Here is a 16,508-nt window from a genome sequence, read left to right as displayed (position 1 = left end):
GTGATGCAAGGTTATTGCTGCGTTGCATAGTGATGCAAGAATATTGTTGCATTGCCTAGGATGCAAACACGTGTGTGAATTTCACAGGTATGCAAAGGTTTTACTGCATTGCACAGGAATGCAAAAGAATATTAACGTGTACTGCAAAAGGTTATTCGACAACGAAAGCTAACTGAAATATTACTTAGAAAGAAACAAAGCCAATTCTTAAAAAATAGATATGCGCAAAGAAATATCTTAGTTCTATGCGAGGGTGGAGAGGAGACCTCTTCAAATTGGACCTTTTTCTTCAAACATATGGAAACTGATATTATTCCCATTCTCCAGGGTCTAAATTAGCTAAATATACCAGTTAGTGTGATCTTTGACCTTGGCTATGCCTTCTTCAAGAGCCATGTAATTTTATTGTTGACGTTTTTTCAAAAACGCTGCAAAATATGGGATATTATGTCCTTATTTTCATTGTAGCTTTCCAGAAGTTGATGCTATAGCATTGAAAGTGGTACCAAATTAAAGCTAATAAAATTTTCTTGCATATGGTAGTAAGCACAATAAAACGCATGAACACCTGTGTAAATTTTTACTAATTTTAATGCACAAACAGCTGGGACACTACAAAAATCAAATTGGTAGTATGATAGCATTGCACTGACACATATATTGCATAAGAAACTGTCAGATAGGAGGTTACTAATACATGTACTATCACTTGTTCAATCTGTTTTTTTTTAACTGTCCAATTTTTTTTCTGTGGTACACCACAACTTGTAGTAAGCAGCTTCGTTGCTCTGGGTCACTTGTGATCCTAGTTGCAAAGTCACTCATTATTTTCGCACCTCTCCCAGCCACATCATTGGTCACTTTCACTGACCTCACAAACTTCTGTGCATTCCTGTAGCTGTCATTGTCTTCCCAGGTTTCAGCAGGAGTAGTGAGCTAGTCACATTTCACTCGAAGAGCATTAAACAGAAAGTGAGACTCTGGCCCTACCAGGTCTGTGAGAACTGTAGCTGCATTGATGACAGGAAACACTGGCTTGCCTTTCCTGTAACTCTCAGGTTTCTCTGTTTCTGACAGCTTGACTGCGAGCTTCTCTTTTGCAGACTTGGTCATGCTGGCATGGGAACTGAACAAGGTGAATGGCACTAGTTCCTGGGTCAGATACCAGCGGTGGTTGTTCATTTTCTTGAGAACAGAGGTTGCCAGTTCATAGTCATATTGCTTGTATTGCAGCATGTTCTTCATAAGCTGGGGGTCATGGATAGGTGCATCAGCTGCAGATGTGGTGTTCACCCAGTGGCTGGTGTAGAATAAGGCCAGGAACTTGCCCGTCCTCTCCAGCTTGAAGATAGTGTCCGTGTTGTATTTTAGTTCCTTGGAAAACATGAGCATCTTCTACAGTAAATGTTCCTCGCAATCCAGTGGGCTTGGTGAATGGCACCTGGCTTGGCCCAGTGGATACTTCGAGGAGGTTCCTCACCAAGCAGGATCAGGCACAGCTCTGCCACCTTTCTGTAATCTGCCCTCGGACTTGCTTCCTCAAGGAAATTGCTTAAGACTGCAATTGTGCTTGTCTTCTTCTGTTTCAAGTTTTGTTCAACTAGGCCCAGAACTCTTGGGCAATCCTTAACCAACTTGTCCCACTTCTCTTTCACATTGCTGAACATTGGGTTGTCAGGACACTTGACCTTGCTGAACACAGCCTCCCATACACTTCCAATTATTACCTCTGATATGTGATGGCGACAAGTGAAGTAGAATACCTTTTTGCCTAGTTTTTCTTCAATAAGCTTCGCTGCACCCTTGTTGATGCCACTGTTGCTTGCTGTGGTATCAAATACCAAGCCTACAATGTTGTCTGTGAGACCCCATGCTTCAATCAGTTCCAATGTAGCATTTCACTGTTGGATTACTATGGAACTTTCTATGAAGGGCACACCAAGCAGCTTCCCTTCTTCATACTGTGGAGTACCAGAGACGAGCACTGCAAGACTTTCCACTGGGTATCTTTCACCAAGAACATCCCTTAGAAGTTTTCCATCCCAGTGTAGTGTGCAGTAATCTGGCGGACTTTCTTTGATGTTATTCATGTAACGTTGGCACAAGTTATGACGAGTGTTTATCCTATTTTGTCTTGTAGTAGAGGCTGATATAACAAAGTCATCAAGATCTGCGCATCCTGCCTTCAACACTACAGACACCATGGCTGTAGTCTGGTTGTCAGAGAGTGACAACCGATCCGCAGTGCTACAAATCTCTTCACTGGTCATAACTGACTGTGGAAAGTGTAAGGTTATCGTAGTTGGTTTTGATGAACAACATGGTGTTGTCTCAGTGTATTCTGAACCCTCACTAGTACCAGAGCATTGACTGTTCTCTGGGTCTTCATCACTTGACATTTTCCCAACTTCTGCTGCTGCAGCAGTCACTGATGATAGCATTCTCTCTTCTCTTTCTTCTCGGAAGCTTTTCTCTCTAGACTTCTTCTCAAACACCTTATCATGACCTGACATGTGTGCCAGGCGAGTGGTCTGTTGGTCCAAGTAGAAATTGACGTCCTCTTTCTTGGTCTCCTTTGTGAGCAGCCTGTTGCTCCTTATCTCCTCCACAACATCCTTTGCTCCAATATCAAATAACTTGGCTATGTCATTCAGAAAGTTAGCTCGTTTCTCTTCCTCTGGTTTGTTATTTCTTCCCTTGTTTTTAACAATTTTCCTGTACTTTTCATGGAGGATCATGAAACGGTTGACTGCATTTGCTCTAGTTAGTGTTTTAATCCTTGCCATATTCCAGAATGGCAAAACGACATCCACTGTATCATGGGCTAAAGACCTATTGTCACTGTTGGGATTATCATTCCTCAAATGCAGGAAATACTGGAACACCTGGCCATTAGTAGGAAGTTGAGAGCCCCTGATGCTGAAGCTGGGTTGACCAATGAGATACACATCACTGGATGACCTTGTGGATGGAGTTGCCACCTTTCTTCTCTTTTCAGTTGGTTCATCCCGTTCACTTGTATCGCTGACGACTTTCCCACAGCGTAGTTGTCTTCCAGATGTCATGTTGTCAGTAGTTTACAAATCTTAACAAATCAGCTTTAACTTACAATCTGAAATGAAGAGATAAAACATACCTAGTGATAATAAATTATATACATGCATTAAGAGTAACATTTTGGAGATAAAGTTATGTATTATATGATGGCAACCTTTCCAAGCATAAAAATATATATGTTTGTGCATTAAAAGTAATTAAAATTAAAACAAGTGTTCATATGTTTTCTACCATATGCAAGAAAATTTTATTAGGCTTCATTTGGTACCACTTTCAATGCTATAGCATCAATCTCTGGAAAGCTACAATGAAAATAAGGACATAATATCCCAAATTTTGCAGCGTTTTTGAAAAACGTCAACAATAAAATTACATGGCTCTTGAAGCAGGCATAGCCAAGGTCACAGATCACAATAACCGGTATATTTAGCTAATTTAGACCTTGGAGAATGGGAATAATATCGGTGTCCATATGTTTGAAGAAAAAGATCAATTTTGAAGAGGTCTAGTGGACAGTAAAAACGAAAATGGTACCTCTCATATCTGAATAGTGTACTTATGAAACACACCAGAACCTTTCAACAGGATTAATATATTTAAAGATCTAATTAATGTTTAATATTATTGAAATTTACTTAATATATTATATTACTGTCTGTCGTGTTTAGCAAAGAAAACGAATTGCGTTAATGTTTCTACATGCAATTGCGGAGATTTATCTCTGTAACATCTTAGCTGTCTATTCATTTAAACAGCCTATCATATCATAATATACTCTCTATAATGAGATCAAGTAAAAACGTGCATATACATAATAATCTACGTATCTATAATCTCATTCGATCTCTCATCCGTTCTCTTTACCTATATATAAGCCTGACGAATCCTATAGTGGATGAAACGCAGATTATTCAGTGTAGCTTAATCGCCATATATATTTTATAAATTACTAACTATCTCTACTTACGTATTGAGCACTTTTGAAGTAAATACTTAAAGTTTACGCATAAATCTATACTTTCGTATATTAGGTTTATGTGAGTAAATGAAGTAGTTATATATATATATATATATATATATATATATATATATATATATATAAAGGCGTTCAAGAATGTTTTCTAATTATCCAGAATAATTTATTATCCTCTCCAGCTATGTTATTATATTTATTATATATTTACATTTATTGCGTATATATATGCGTATTTCTCACTATGCATATATATATATATATATATATATATATATATATATATATATAAATATATATATATATATATATTTTATGTGCCTGTATATTTCTATATCAATATGTATATATACATACATATATACAAATGTATATATATATATATATATAAAGAGAGAGAGAGAGAGAGAGAGAAAATAAAAAGGAACAAACCTTATTATGTGTTCATCAACGTTTCGTCTTTATTTCGAGACTTCCTCTGGACGAATGAGATTAAGAAACCAAAAAATATATCAGTACAAAATATTTAAAAAATGTTTCACGTGCACAGTGTGACGCAGTTCTATTTCAGAGAAACGGAAATTTGATGTTGGAAATCCAAAAAGGAGGGGGAGTGCTGGCGCTGTTAAAGAGAAGGAAATTTTAGTGACGTCATATAGTCGTTAATTTTATTTTAAAACTATGAACGCATTTATATTCTTATTGGGAAAAATATATATCTGTTGAAATTAAAATATAAGTTTGTAACAGAAATGAAATGAGTGTTTTTATGTACTTTATTGATTGAGATTATGTGTTAATTATTACAGGGGGTGTTTGAATTGTGTCAGAAATTTAACCTGTTTCCACAGTTAAATAATGTTATTTTAATAACAGTTTACTTATTAATGGTGCTAGTTTATAGAAACCTCCACGTTGTTTAATAGTGCTTGAAATTGCGATAAGTGCAGATTCAAGAAGTCGCCGGCGCGGTTTATTTGAAATAAATTTAACTACTTTTGCTTGTTTAAAGTCAAAGGTGTGGTTATGTTGCAATGAATGAGAGAATAATGCACTTAGAGAATTGCTATTTTTTATATCTCTTTTGTGTTCATTGAGCTTTTTTCCCAATTTCCGCTGATTTTCACCAACGTATTTATGATGGCAATTATGGCAAGGAATAGTATATATACCTCCATCGGAAACTGGTTTGTTATAGAGATATTTCGTGGTTTTAATATATGTCTTATGGTTAGTGATGTGGTTTGTACGATAGGAATTTTTAGTTTGTTTAGTGTGTTATAGAGTATAGTATTATTGGTATGTGTAGGTAAAAGAAGATGTCTCTTTATGAGAGAAAGGTCTGGTATGTATGATTTATTATTATTATTTATTCTGGAAAATATGTGTGTGGCTTTTTTCTTAGCATTCAACATGAAATATGTCGCATATTGCAAGGTTTTCAAAATGCTTGTAAGGTATTTGAATTCTTCGTCCAGATATTCAGGACTGCAAATTCTGAAAGCGCGTAAGAAGAAACCAATTATCATCCCTGTTTTTATTTTATTGTTATGGTGTGAATAGAAATATATGTAATCGTTTTTGTGTGAATTTTTGCGGTGAACTTTGAAGGATAGTTTATTATTGGATTTTATTATAAGTATGTCAAGAAAGTGTAATGAGTTATTGTTTTCGATTTCATAGGTAAACTTTATGGAAGGTTCGACTGAGTTTAATTTGTCTCTAATGATATTTATGCGCGTATTTTCAGGAAGAAAAATTAAGATGTCGTCAATGTATCTGAAATACTCTGTGTTTGGAGGTAATCTGAATTTGAAAGGACCAGATTCTAGGAATTCTAAGAAAAGGCAATCTAATACTCCACTAAGAAGGTTACCCATAGGAAGACCAAAATTTTGTTTATAGAAATTGTTATTGAAAGGAAAGTAAGTCATGTCAGTTAGAAGTCTAATGATTTTTATAAGAGTGTCGGAAGGAAAAGGTAAGCTAATGTTAGATTTTTTTTAATGTTTAAGGAGTAAATTAAAGCATTTTTAATGGGGACATTAGTATATAATGATGTTATATCTAAGCTGTGAATAGTTTTGTTTTGCACGTTAATGTTTTTTTTTTTATTTTGTTCAGTAAATCTCCGGAGTTTTTTTATGTGGGAGGTGCTGATAGTGCCCAGTAGTGGAGTCAAAACGTTGGATATGGAACGTGCAATTTTGTGTTTGAATCTGCGCTTATCGCAATTTCAAGCACTATTAAACAACGTGGAGGTTTCTATAACATAGCACCATTAATAAGTAAACTGTTATTAAAATAACATTATTTAACTGTGGAAACAGGTTAACTTTCTGACACAATTCAAACACCCCCTGTAATAATTAACACATAATCTCAATCAATAAATTACATAAAAAAAACACTCATTTCATTTCTGTTACAAATTTATATTTGAATTTCAACAGATATATATTTTCCCAATAAGAATATAAACCTGCGTTCATAGTTTTAAAATTAAATAAACGACTATATGACGTCACTAAAATGTCCTTCTCTTTAACAGCGCCAGCACTCCCCCTCCTTTTTGGATTTCCAACATCAAATTTCCGTTTCTCTGAAATAGAACTGCGTCACACTGTGCATGTGAAACATTTTCAAATATTTTGCACTGGTATATTTTTTGGTTTCTTAATCTCATTCATCCAGAGGAAGTCTCGAAATAAAGACGAAACGTTGATGAACACATAATAAGGTTTGTTCCTTTTTATTTTCTCTATTTTGTCGGAATACTATTTCCATTATTTTCATCCTATATATATATATATGTATATATTTATATATGTGTATATGTATATATTAAGTAAAGTGATTTTCAATTTAAAAATTAAAAAAAAAATATATAAATTTAAAAATCAAATTTTAATTAAATTAAAAATCAGTTTCATAAGAAGAAACAACAACAAAGTCAGATAATTGACTTTGTTGTTGTTCCTTCTTATGAAACTGATTTTTAATTTAATTAAAATTTGATTTTTAAATTATTTTTTATTTTTAATATTTAAATTGAAAATCACTTTACTTAATATTGAATTAGCTCTAGGACATTTAACTATCGAGCTTATTATATATCTAAATTACAACGAGCATTTCCTGTATTTTAATTAAACTAGTAATTTCACTGTTACATTAAAATACACTTAGCTCTTTAAACTATTATTCTAATCTCATTTATATATATATATATATATATATATATATATATATATATATATATATATATATATATATATATAAAGATTACATTAAGGATTAAGGGCGGTCAGCTTTATAAGTGTTTCCTTTTAAGATTAAATAGGTTTTTAACTTTTTTTTCAAAGTGTTTTTAACATGTTTTATTAACTATTTGCTCCTATATATATATATATATATATATATATATATATATATATATATATATATATATATATATATATATACATGCAGATTATATAGGTAGCATAGGGCACCGAAAAAACAGTGGACAAGTGTTTAATGATATAGACATAAGCTGAGCTTTTTGCGAGCACCGATCCCCCGAACTAGTGTGTAGAACTGCCGAATATGAACGCGATCCTTTCAGGGTAAATCCTCGGCAAGGAAAGGTGCTTGTCTAGCCGCAATAATGAGTTGAGATACAACGAACAATACTGTATTTTGATGATTATATATATATATATATATATATATATATATATATATATATATATATATATATATTATATTTTACGCATCAATCTCTATCAATATGCATATAAATATATTTATATATATACGTATATGTATATATATATATACCTATATGTACACACACACATATATATATATATATATATCTATATTTACGTATATTTATACAGTTTCCAACATGTATGCATATATATATATATATATATATATATATATATATATATACATACACCTACCTTGTTTTATCTGGGTGGCTGTGTGGATTATTTTTTCCGTGTGAATCTATCTGCGGTTACAATCTAATTTACTTAGCATTTTGCCTACCATTTTTCTTATGCATGCAACTTGATTCAATAAGGCGGAAAATGTATTGAAATCCTATTGTTGAAAACTACATAATGATCATCATTGTTGTTCACGATGGCAAGGATAGAATCTGCATGAGGATTAATCTTCAGGGATATAACATTATTCTACACTTTTCTTTGGTCTAAAAAAAATTACGCATAAATGCGTAAAAAGATAATTATAAAATCAACCCGCAACCACACACCTCATACTAACATAATGTATATTGCAATTAGGCAACATGGTTTGCTTTTTCTTTGGAGAAGAATATCGACTCAATAAATATTTATTCATAACAATACAACATTTATTTATTCTTAAAGATTGAATTGTCGCCAATTGTTTATTTCTTTTTTTTTTTAACTTCCTTACAAATTTTATAATTATGAACAAGCATATTTATATAAAAATACAATTATTTAGACGTGGATTCAAATTTTATATTGCATAGTAAACATAAACAGGGTAAATAATAATAATAATAACAACAAAAACAATGATAATCATAATAATAATAATAATAATAAAAACAATAATAATAATAATAATAATAATAATAATAATAATAATAATAATAATAATTGAATCTATACCATAAATAGCGTGAGAACACAAACAATGCTAATTCAGAAAAGAACCGGGCACGTTTAGCAGTGTAAGCATTTTTTTACATAGGCATCCTCACTTATCAATGCCAAGAGGTCACTCGAGGATAAAGGTTAAAGAGTGTTCACTAGACATTGGGCAATGTAGTAACCGTTAGTAATGGAAATTCGGTAAATTTGTGAACTTATATGGAACGGATCATCAAAAACGTGTTTACGTTTAACTTTAAGACAACCATATTGTAGTGAGCGTGAAAGCAGGAAACCGGAAGACAATTCCAAAGGCATACAGTTCTAAGAAAAAAGCATTGTTCATGGAATCTACGTTTAGGTTTAGGCACAGATAAAAAGTTGGGGAAATTAGTGATAGTGTTTTCTACGAGACGGTTGTTTCTTGTGAAAGTTTGGCTAGAGGGGGACCATAGATTGACGCTTAGCCGAGAACTTGCCAGGAAAATAACGTATAAATTAATAAGCGGTTTACCAAATTGTTTAATTTTGAAGTAGAAAAACGATACCTGAAAATAGGAATAAAAATCAAACTATGTTAAAAAAGCTAAACCTGTTTAAAAAAGATAATCATAACAAGGATCGACTACGATGAAAACTTCACCAGCATTTATCAAGCACGCATAATTGTAATGGTTAAGAATATGCTATATTCTTGACAAAATAATGAAATAAAGTAATGACAAAAAATAGACAGTTTGTGGGCAGCATATTATTGAATAATCCGTAATTACTTCGGTGATACCAGTCAAGTACTACAGATTATAACTTGTCTAATAACTCATCCTAAAAAATATGATGATGATGATGATGATTATATGATGATGGCGGTGGTGGTGGTGGTGGTGGTGGTGGTGGTGGTGGTGGTGGTGGTGGTGGTGGTGGTGGTGGTGACGGTGGTGATGATGATGATGATGATGATGATGATGATGATGATGATGATGATGATGGGAAAAAATAGACATGTACGGACTAATCATTACCTACCAAGTAAACATCTGGAACCAGATAGTAATCATTTTTGTTAACCCGGTATATACTAACAGAAAAACAACAAAAACAATAGCATCTATACAACAAGAGCTGGAGATAAAAAAATACATATAGAAAATCTCACTTAAAGTATTAGAACACTAATATTGAGCCCCTCAAATTTGCTATCAATATGCACAATACTAATCATTTATAGATATGTCGGAATAATTGAAAAGGATAGATAATACAATATCATTGAATTATAGAGTCAAACGATAGGGAGAATACTGATGAAACAAAAATGATATATTACACATGAGACCAGAAAAATTCAGGACATATATCAGCACTTTTTAATGAGTAACAGCTAGTGCATAAAATACAAAATTCATTTAAACAATTAACTTAAAAATTATTTTATTGAAAGTATAGGAAAACTTACTCTTGCTACAACTCCCGAAAGCATAAGCTTTTGCCAGCACACAATCGACGGCACTAATCGGGATGGAACACCCACCACTGACATACAATGTTTACTGAAAATGTCGTCACACATACTAGGCAAAAAAGACAAAATCTATCGAGAAGTAAGAATCTCGATAATGCGTAAGCGCTTTTTGAATAACATGTAAAACAGTGTAATGCATAGAAAAATAGAAAACTAACAAATACAATTCATAATTAAATCATAATTTTCAATTCTATTCATAATTAAATTAAAATATTAAATATTAATATAGAAAAAAGAAAATCAATAATAAAGTTACAAAGGAAGATGTATGGTTTTATTGCGTTAAAAGATAGACACTATATTTTTTTAAAAGAATCCAAAGACTAAACTTTGTTTATTGTTCTAAATGTGAATAATTGAAAAAAAAAATGCTTACATATTCATTCATATACAAATCAGTAAAAACTAAACAGTAACAAATTTGTGTGTGTGTATATATATATATATATATGTATATGTATATATGTATATATCTATATATATATACATACACATATATACATATATATATAAATATATATATATATTTATATATATATATATATATATATATATATATATATAGAGAGAGAGAGAGAGAGGGAGAGAGAATAAATGACAACAATTATATTCCAAAATTCATGATGTTTACTCTTATAATTTATTCCTCCAATTCAGATACAATTCTTGACATTATCTGTTTAGTAGCGCAACATATATAATTTAATTCTCATATTTATTAGTGAATCTATCCCTATATATACATACATATATATATATATACATATATATATATATATATATATATATATATATATATATATATATATATATATATATGCGAGCTAAAGTACCCGTCGTTGAGCGGGTTCAAAAAGAGCCTACAGAAAATGGACTCTGATTTATGAAAGTATGATAGGTCATGAAAAGAAAGGGTTGTAATGAGATAGTTTCGAATTTGAGGGTATCAAAACCAAAGCAAAATATGGTGAAAGTAAAAACAAAATAGATACAACCCCTATAATTTATTATACCATATTTGTTCACACTGAAACATTTATTACAATTTTCTGTGGATCTATATTAAAAAAAATCCTTCTTAAACTTTGTGACATATTTCCATTCTATGGAGGTCAGGCGCGAACGAATACCCCAATAATTTTATTATACCATATTTCTTCAAACTGAAACATAATTATCAAAGTATACTTACGCATATAGATATGAAAAGTCTTTATTAAAGTGTGTGCCAATTTCCATTCTATGGAGGCCAAGCGTGAACGCAGACCCCTCAATTTTATTTACCATCCCTATTTAAGTTAAAACATGCTTATCAAAGTATTTCTATGTACATCTATATCAAAAACACTTGTGAACGTTTTTTTTAATTTTTATTTTTTATTTCCATACTTTGGGGACCAGGCGCGAATGCAGACCCCACAATTTTAATGAACCGCACACACACACACACATGCACACTTATCTATGCAGCTTTATATATATATATATATATATATATATATATATATATATATATATATATATATATATATATATATACGTGCAGGCCGCCCGGCATTGCTCGGTGGTATAATACGCTTGAATATGCTATTTTGTGTAATGCACATTTCTTACTTATTATTATATTAAAGATAGTGTAATGGTTATAAAAAATTAAAAGTATAAATGACTCGTACGCCACTAACGAGAATCGAAACCACAAAGTGCAGGTTACGATTTACTTTATACTTTGATCTTAATTCCTCTGCTATAAATACATGTTCGCCTCAGGTGTAAAAATTAAAACAGGAACCAATAGATATTACGTTATTCATGCATATTTGTCATGATCTCATTCTACTTTCTCTCTACGAATATTCTTTTTTTATTCATTTTCACGCTTTTGCACACATTTCCCCGAGCTAGAACCCGAATATAAAGTTTAGCATGATTCGAATAACCTGTATTATAAATTACATGTCTGTAAACCAAAAAACTGAGAAAGGAGTTTGGTAGGTGAAATATGTTGAACACACACACACATACACACACACACATACGCATACATAAATGTATATAGAGAAATATGTTTTTTCTTGCTATGACATTTTATGCCAATATAAGGCGAGTATAAATCATGTAAATATCTGCATGAATAGAATTATACGTAAGAGCTAATAAAAGATGATTTCCCGATGAGAAAACCGAAAAAATAATAGGCAATAATTAAAATTACTGTTTAAAGATTATGCAAATTATCTAGATTATTATAGATTTATGCAATTCCACGACCTATAACAAAGTAGTTTTTATTTTTAAATGAATCGAAAAGGTGGTTTTAATTTGAATATCAATATACAAAAACAAATATGGACTAGATATATAATTGATCTAATATGTATATATATGTATATATATATATATATATACATATGTATATATAAAAACATATATATATATATATATATATATATACTCCTATAAATTCGATTTTCTTTTGTGTGTATTGATATTCATATTAAAAATCCACTTTTCTATTTATTTAATGTATCTATTTGCTTCCCTTCCAAAGCAAATGAGGTCGTTTTTAATGTGGGGTAAAAACCAGCTCCCCTAAAAATAGGCAAAAAGGGGGCACTCTGATTACCAAAAATAATAATTGTCCCAGTATAGAGGGTTTCCCCTCCATTGACTGGTAAAAATTATATTAAGTGCAGCATCTGCAGAACAGATACTACACTTTGATCCCAGCCCGGAAGCCAGGAAGTATTTATTTGCTTCCCCACTGAGCAAATTAGGCACAAGGCCGTTTTTAATGTGGAAAGATAGAGGGAGGGGGGATGGAAAAGGGGGCCACCTCCCGGTGGGTGGGAAATGGGAGCTGGATAGTGACAATTGGAACGAAGGGTTTCCCCTACATTGACTAAGGTCTTATATGTGGGATTGCTCCACATATGGTCTTTGCTTGCAGTATCTGCCGGATCAGCTACTGCACTTTGAATCCAGTCCGAAGGCCAAGAACAATAGAAAAAAGCTAAGGTATTTATTTGCTCCCCCACCGAGCAAATTAGGCACAAGACCGATTTTAATGTGAGGAGTGAAGGGAAAATGGGGGCCAACTCCCCGGGGAGTAGGGGAGCTTGATAATGACAATTGGTATGAAGGGTTGCCCCTACATTGACCAAGATCTTATATGTAGGGTTTCCCCCACATATGGTCTTTGTTGCAGTATCTGCCGGAAGAGATATTACACTTTGATCCTGGCCCCAAGGCCGAGAACCACAGAAAAAAAGCAAGCCTCTTTTCTATTTAGTTGAAAAGAAAATACAATTTTCTTATATATTGGTTGTGGGATTGCATTCACTTGCAAAAGATCTACCGCTCATTTGCATATTCTTTTAAACATTCATTTTAATTAATTCCCTATCTTATCCAATCCCGGGTGATGCCGCGTATATATATATATATATATATATATATATATATATATATATATATATATATATATATATTGTTCACCTATCTTATTCGGTCCCGGGCGACGCTGGGTATTTTGCTATTCTATGTTTTCCACCTATCGTTTTCAGCCACTTTCGCAATCCACTGCTAAAAAATATATCCCCATCCACTGTTAAAATATACATTAAATAATGTAATGTCTAAATAGTAAACTGTTTAAGTCATTTCCGGGACCGACTGTATATTCCAAACCCACTACTTAAATATACATGAAAGAATGTACTGTCTAAATAGTAAACTGTTTCAGCTATTTCTGGAACTGACTTATAATACCCACACCACTGTTGAAAATATACATGAAATAAAGTAATGTATTAATCGTAAACTTTTTTTAGCTATTTCCGGGACCGACTTCTCATCTTCCATCCTACTGTTAAAAATATTCGTTAAATAAAGTAATGTCCAAAACGTAAATGGTTGCAGCCATTTCCGGAACCAACTTCATATTTCCCATCCCAATGTTAAAAATATACAATAAATAAAGTAATGCGTAAACGGTTTCGCTGCTTTTCGGGGCTGATTTAATACCCCCCACCCCACTGTTAAAAATATACATGAAATAAAGTAATGTTTAAATCGTAAACGGTTTGACTAATTTCCGGGACTGACTCCATATCCCGTAATCCACTGCTTAAAATATACTTGAAATAAAGTAATGTTTAAATCATAAACTATTTCAGCAACTTTTCGAAAGTAATACATAAAAAACATTAACACGGTTACGGACTAGGCAACCATTGCTTCAACATGAATTTCTGAGTGTAGTAGCAGTTTTTGGTATTGGTTAATGGAGGAGAAATCCTTCATTACTGATAACATTTTTATTTTTGTTATTGACAAGAGTGCCCCTTTTGGGGAGCTGGTTTTCCCCTTAATTTTTCACCGACCTCATGTCCAATTCCGCCCTTGTGGGGGGGGGTAAACAAAAAGAATAATCAGAACGGACATTTTCCAGAGCATTTTATAATTAATCAAAAGTGACATTTCCAGGGCATGTTCTAATTAAATCAGCAATAAATTTTCCAGTTACTATTTTTATGTAAAAACTTTGTTACATTAAACATAGTACGTATTAAGAATGCCTCCCAACGGGACAGATTTTAAAACCAGGGTCGCTTTTTAACGTGGAGAAAAAATTGTCTTAGTCGTAAAGGATTTCTCTTCCACTGAGAGAGAGGAAATGTAAATGTAGTTCCCGAAGAACAGATACTACACTTTGATCTTAGCCCAAAAGCCAAGAAAGACAAATCATTTTTATTAGCTTTGCCTCAACAGCGACACCATTTTTTTAAATTCCAATTTTCTTTTTCAAGCAAGGGTGATAAGGGTTATTTGGCATATTCCACTTTACTTATTTAGGGATGCACAGCATGATAACGGGCGGAGCGATAAGTGTAGTAGTAGTAGTAGTAGTAGTAGTAGTAGTAGTAGTAGTAGTAGTAGTAATAATAATCATGATGATGATAATAATAATAATAATAATAATAATAATAATAATAATGTTGCATTATTTTGGACCTATTAATGGGGTAAATATTTAAATGCTGCCCACATCAGCATTATGTGGCGCAAGGCCGGAAAGTGGTAACCCCGCAGGCTCCCCTATAGAAGGGGCGCTCCTGCAATTTAAAAAATTGCCTGAGTAACCCCGTCGGAATTCCCCGGTCGGGGCGCCTCAGGCAGCAAGCAATAAACTTGCCCCACCGGAAAGCCCAGTTGCATGGCCTGGGAGGGTAGACCTCCTAGGTATTACCCAGGTGGTGTACCTCAGTCCAGCAGGTGCTGGACCGGTTCCTAGCCCCTCACCTGTTGGGGTTAGTGTCAAGTGACGAATCCTTGACATGTACTACCCTGTCTCCATGCAGTCTAAGCCGCTAGGAGACATCCCATCAAAAGAGTGTTTTAATGGGGTATATATTTAATTGCCGCCCACATCGACAATATTTGGCACAAGGCCTGGAAAGTGGGATACCCGCAGGCTCCCCTAAATGAGGGGCAGTCCTGCAATTTTTAAATTTGCCTGAGTAACCCGTCGGCATTCCCCGGTCGGGGCGCCTCAGGCAGCAAGCAATAAACTTGCCCCACCGGAAAGCCCGGTGGCAAGGCCTGGGAGGGTGGACCTCCTAGGTATTACCCAGGCGGTGTACCTAAGTTCAACAGGTGCTGGGCCGGTTCCCGGCCCCTCACCTGTTGGGCTGAGTGTCAAGTGACGAATCCTTGACTGGTACTACCCTGTCTCCCTGCAGCCGAAGCCGCTAGGAGACCATCCCCGTCAAAATGGACTTTTAATGGGGGAGATATTTATTTGCTGCCCACATCAGCAAAATGTGGCACAAGGCTGGAAAGTGGGGACCCCGCAGGCTCCCCTAAAGGAGGGGCACTCCTGCAATTTTAAAAATTGCCTGAGTAACCCCGTCGGCATTCCCCGGTCGGGGCGCCTCAGGCAGCAAGCAATAAACTTGCCCCACCGGAAAGCCCGGTGGCAAGGCCTGGGAGGGTGGACCTCCTAGGTATTACCCAGGCGGTGTACCTCAGTCCAACAGGTGGTGGGCCGGTTCCCGGCCCCTCACCTGTTGGGCTGAGTGTCAAGTGACGAATCCTTGACTTGTACTACCCTGTCTCCATGCAGCCGAAGCCGCTAGGAGACATCCCATCAAAATGGACTTTTAATGGGGTATGATCCCACATAGTCGGACGATTCTATTTATAAACGATGCTGCTAAGAACTGGCGAATCAAATTAGTTCACGTTCTGCTACCAACCAATCAGAAACCAGTATTGCTTCATAAATATTAAACCTTTTCTGGAGCAATTTCAC

The 16,508-nt window shown here is 33.9% G+C and overlaps 1 pseudogene; it reads right to left on the bottom strand.

The window, feature by feature from the left end:
• Positions 1-12,796: 12,796 nt before the first annotated feature.
• Positions 12,797-12,942, bottom strand: LOC145284299 (U2 spliceosomal RNA; annotated as a pseudogene).
• Between the last annotated feature and the right edge of the window lie 3,566 nt (positions 12,943-16,508).

Source organism: Euprymna scolopes, chromosome 8 (genome assembly GCF_053919585.1).
Source record: "Euprymna scolopes isolate OS-2025 chromosome 8, ASM5391958v1, whole genome shotgun sequence".
NCBI classification, from domain to species: Eukaryota; Metazoa; Mollusca; class Cephalopoda; order Sepiida; family Sepiolidae; genus Euprymna; species Euprymna scolopes.
This window is presented reverse-complemented; position numbering and strand designations above follow the sequence as displayed.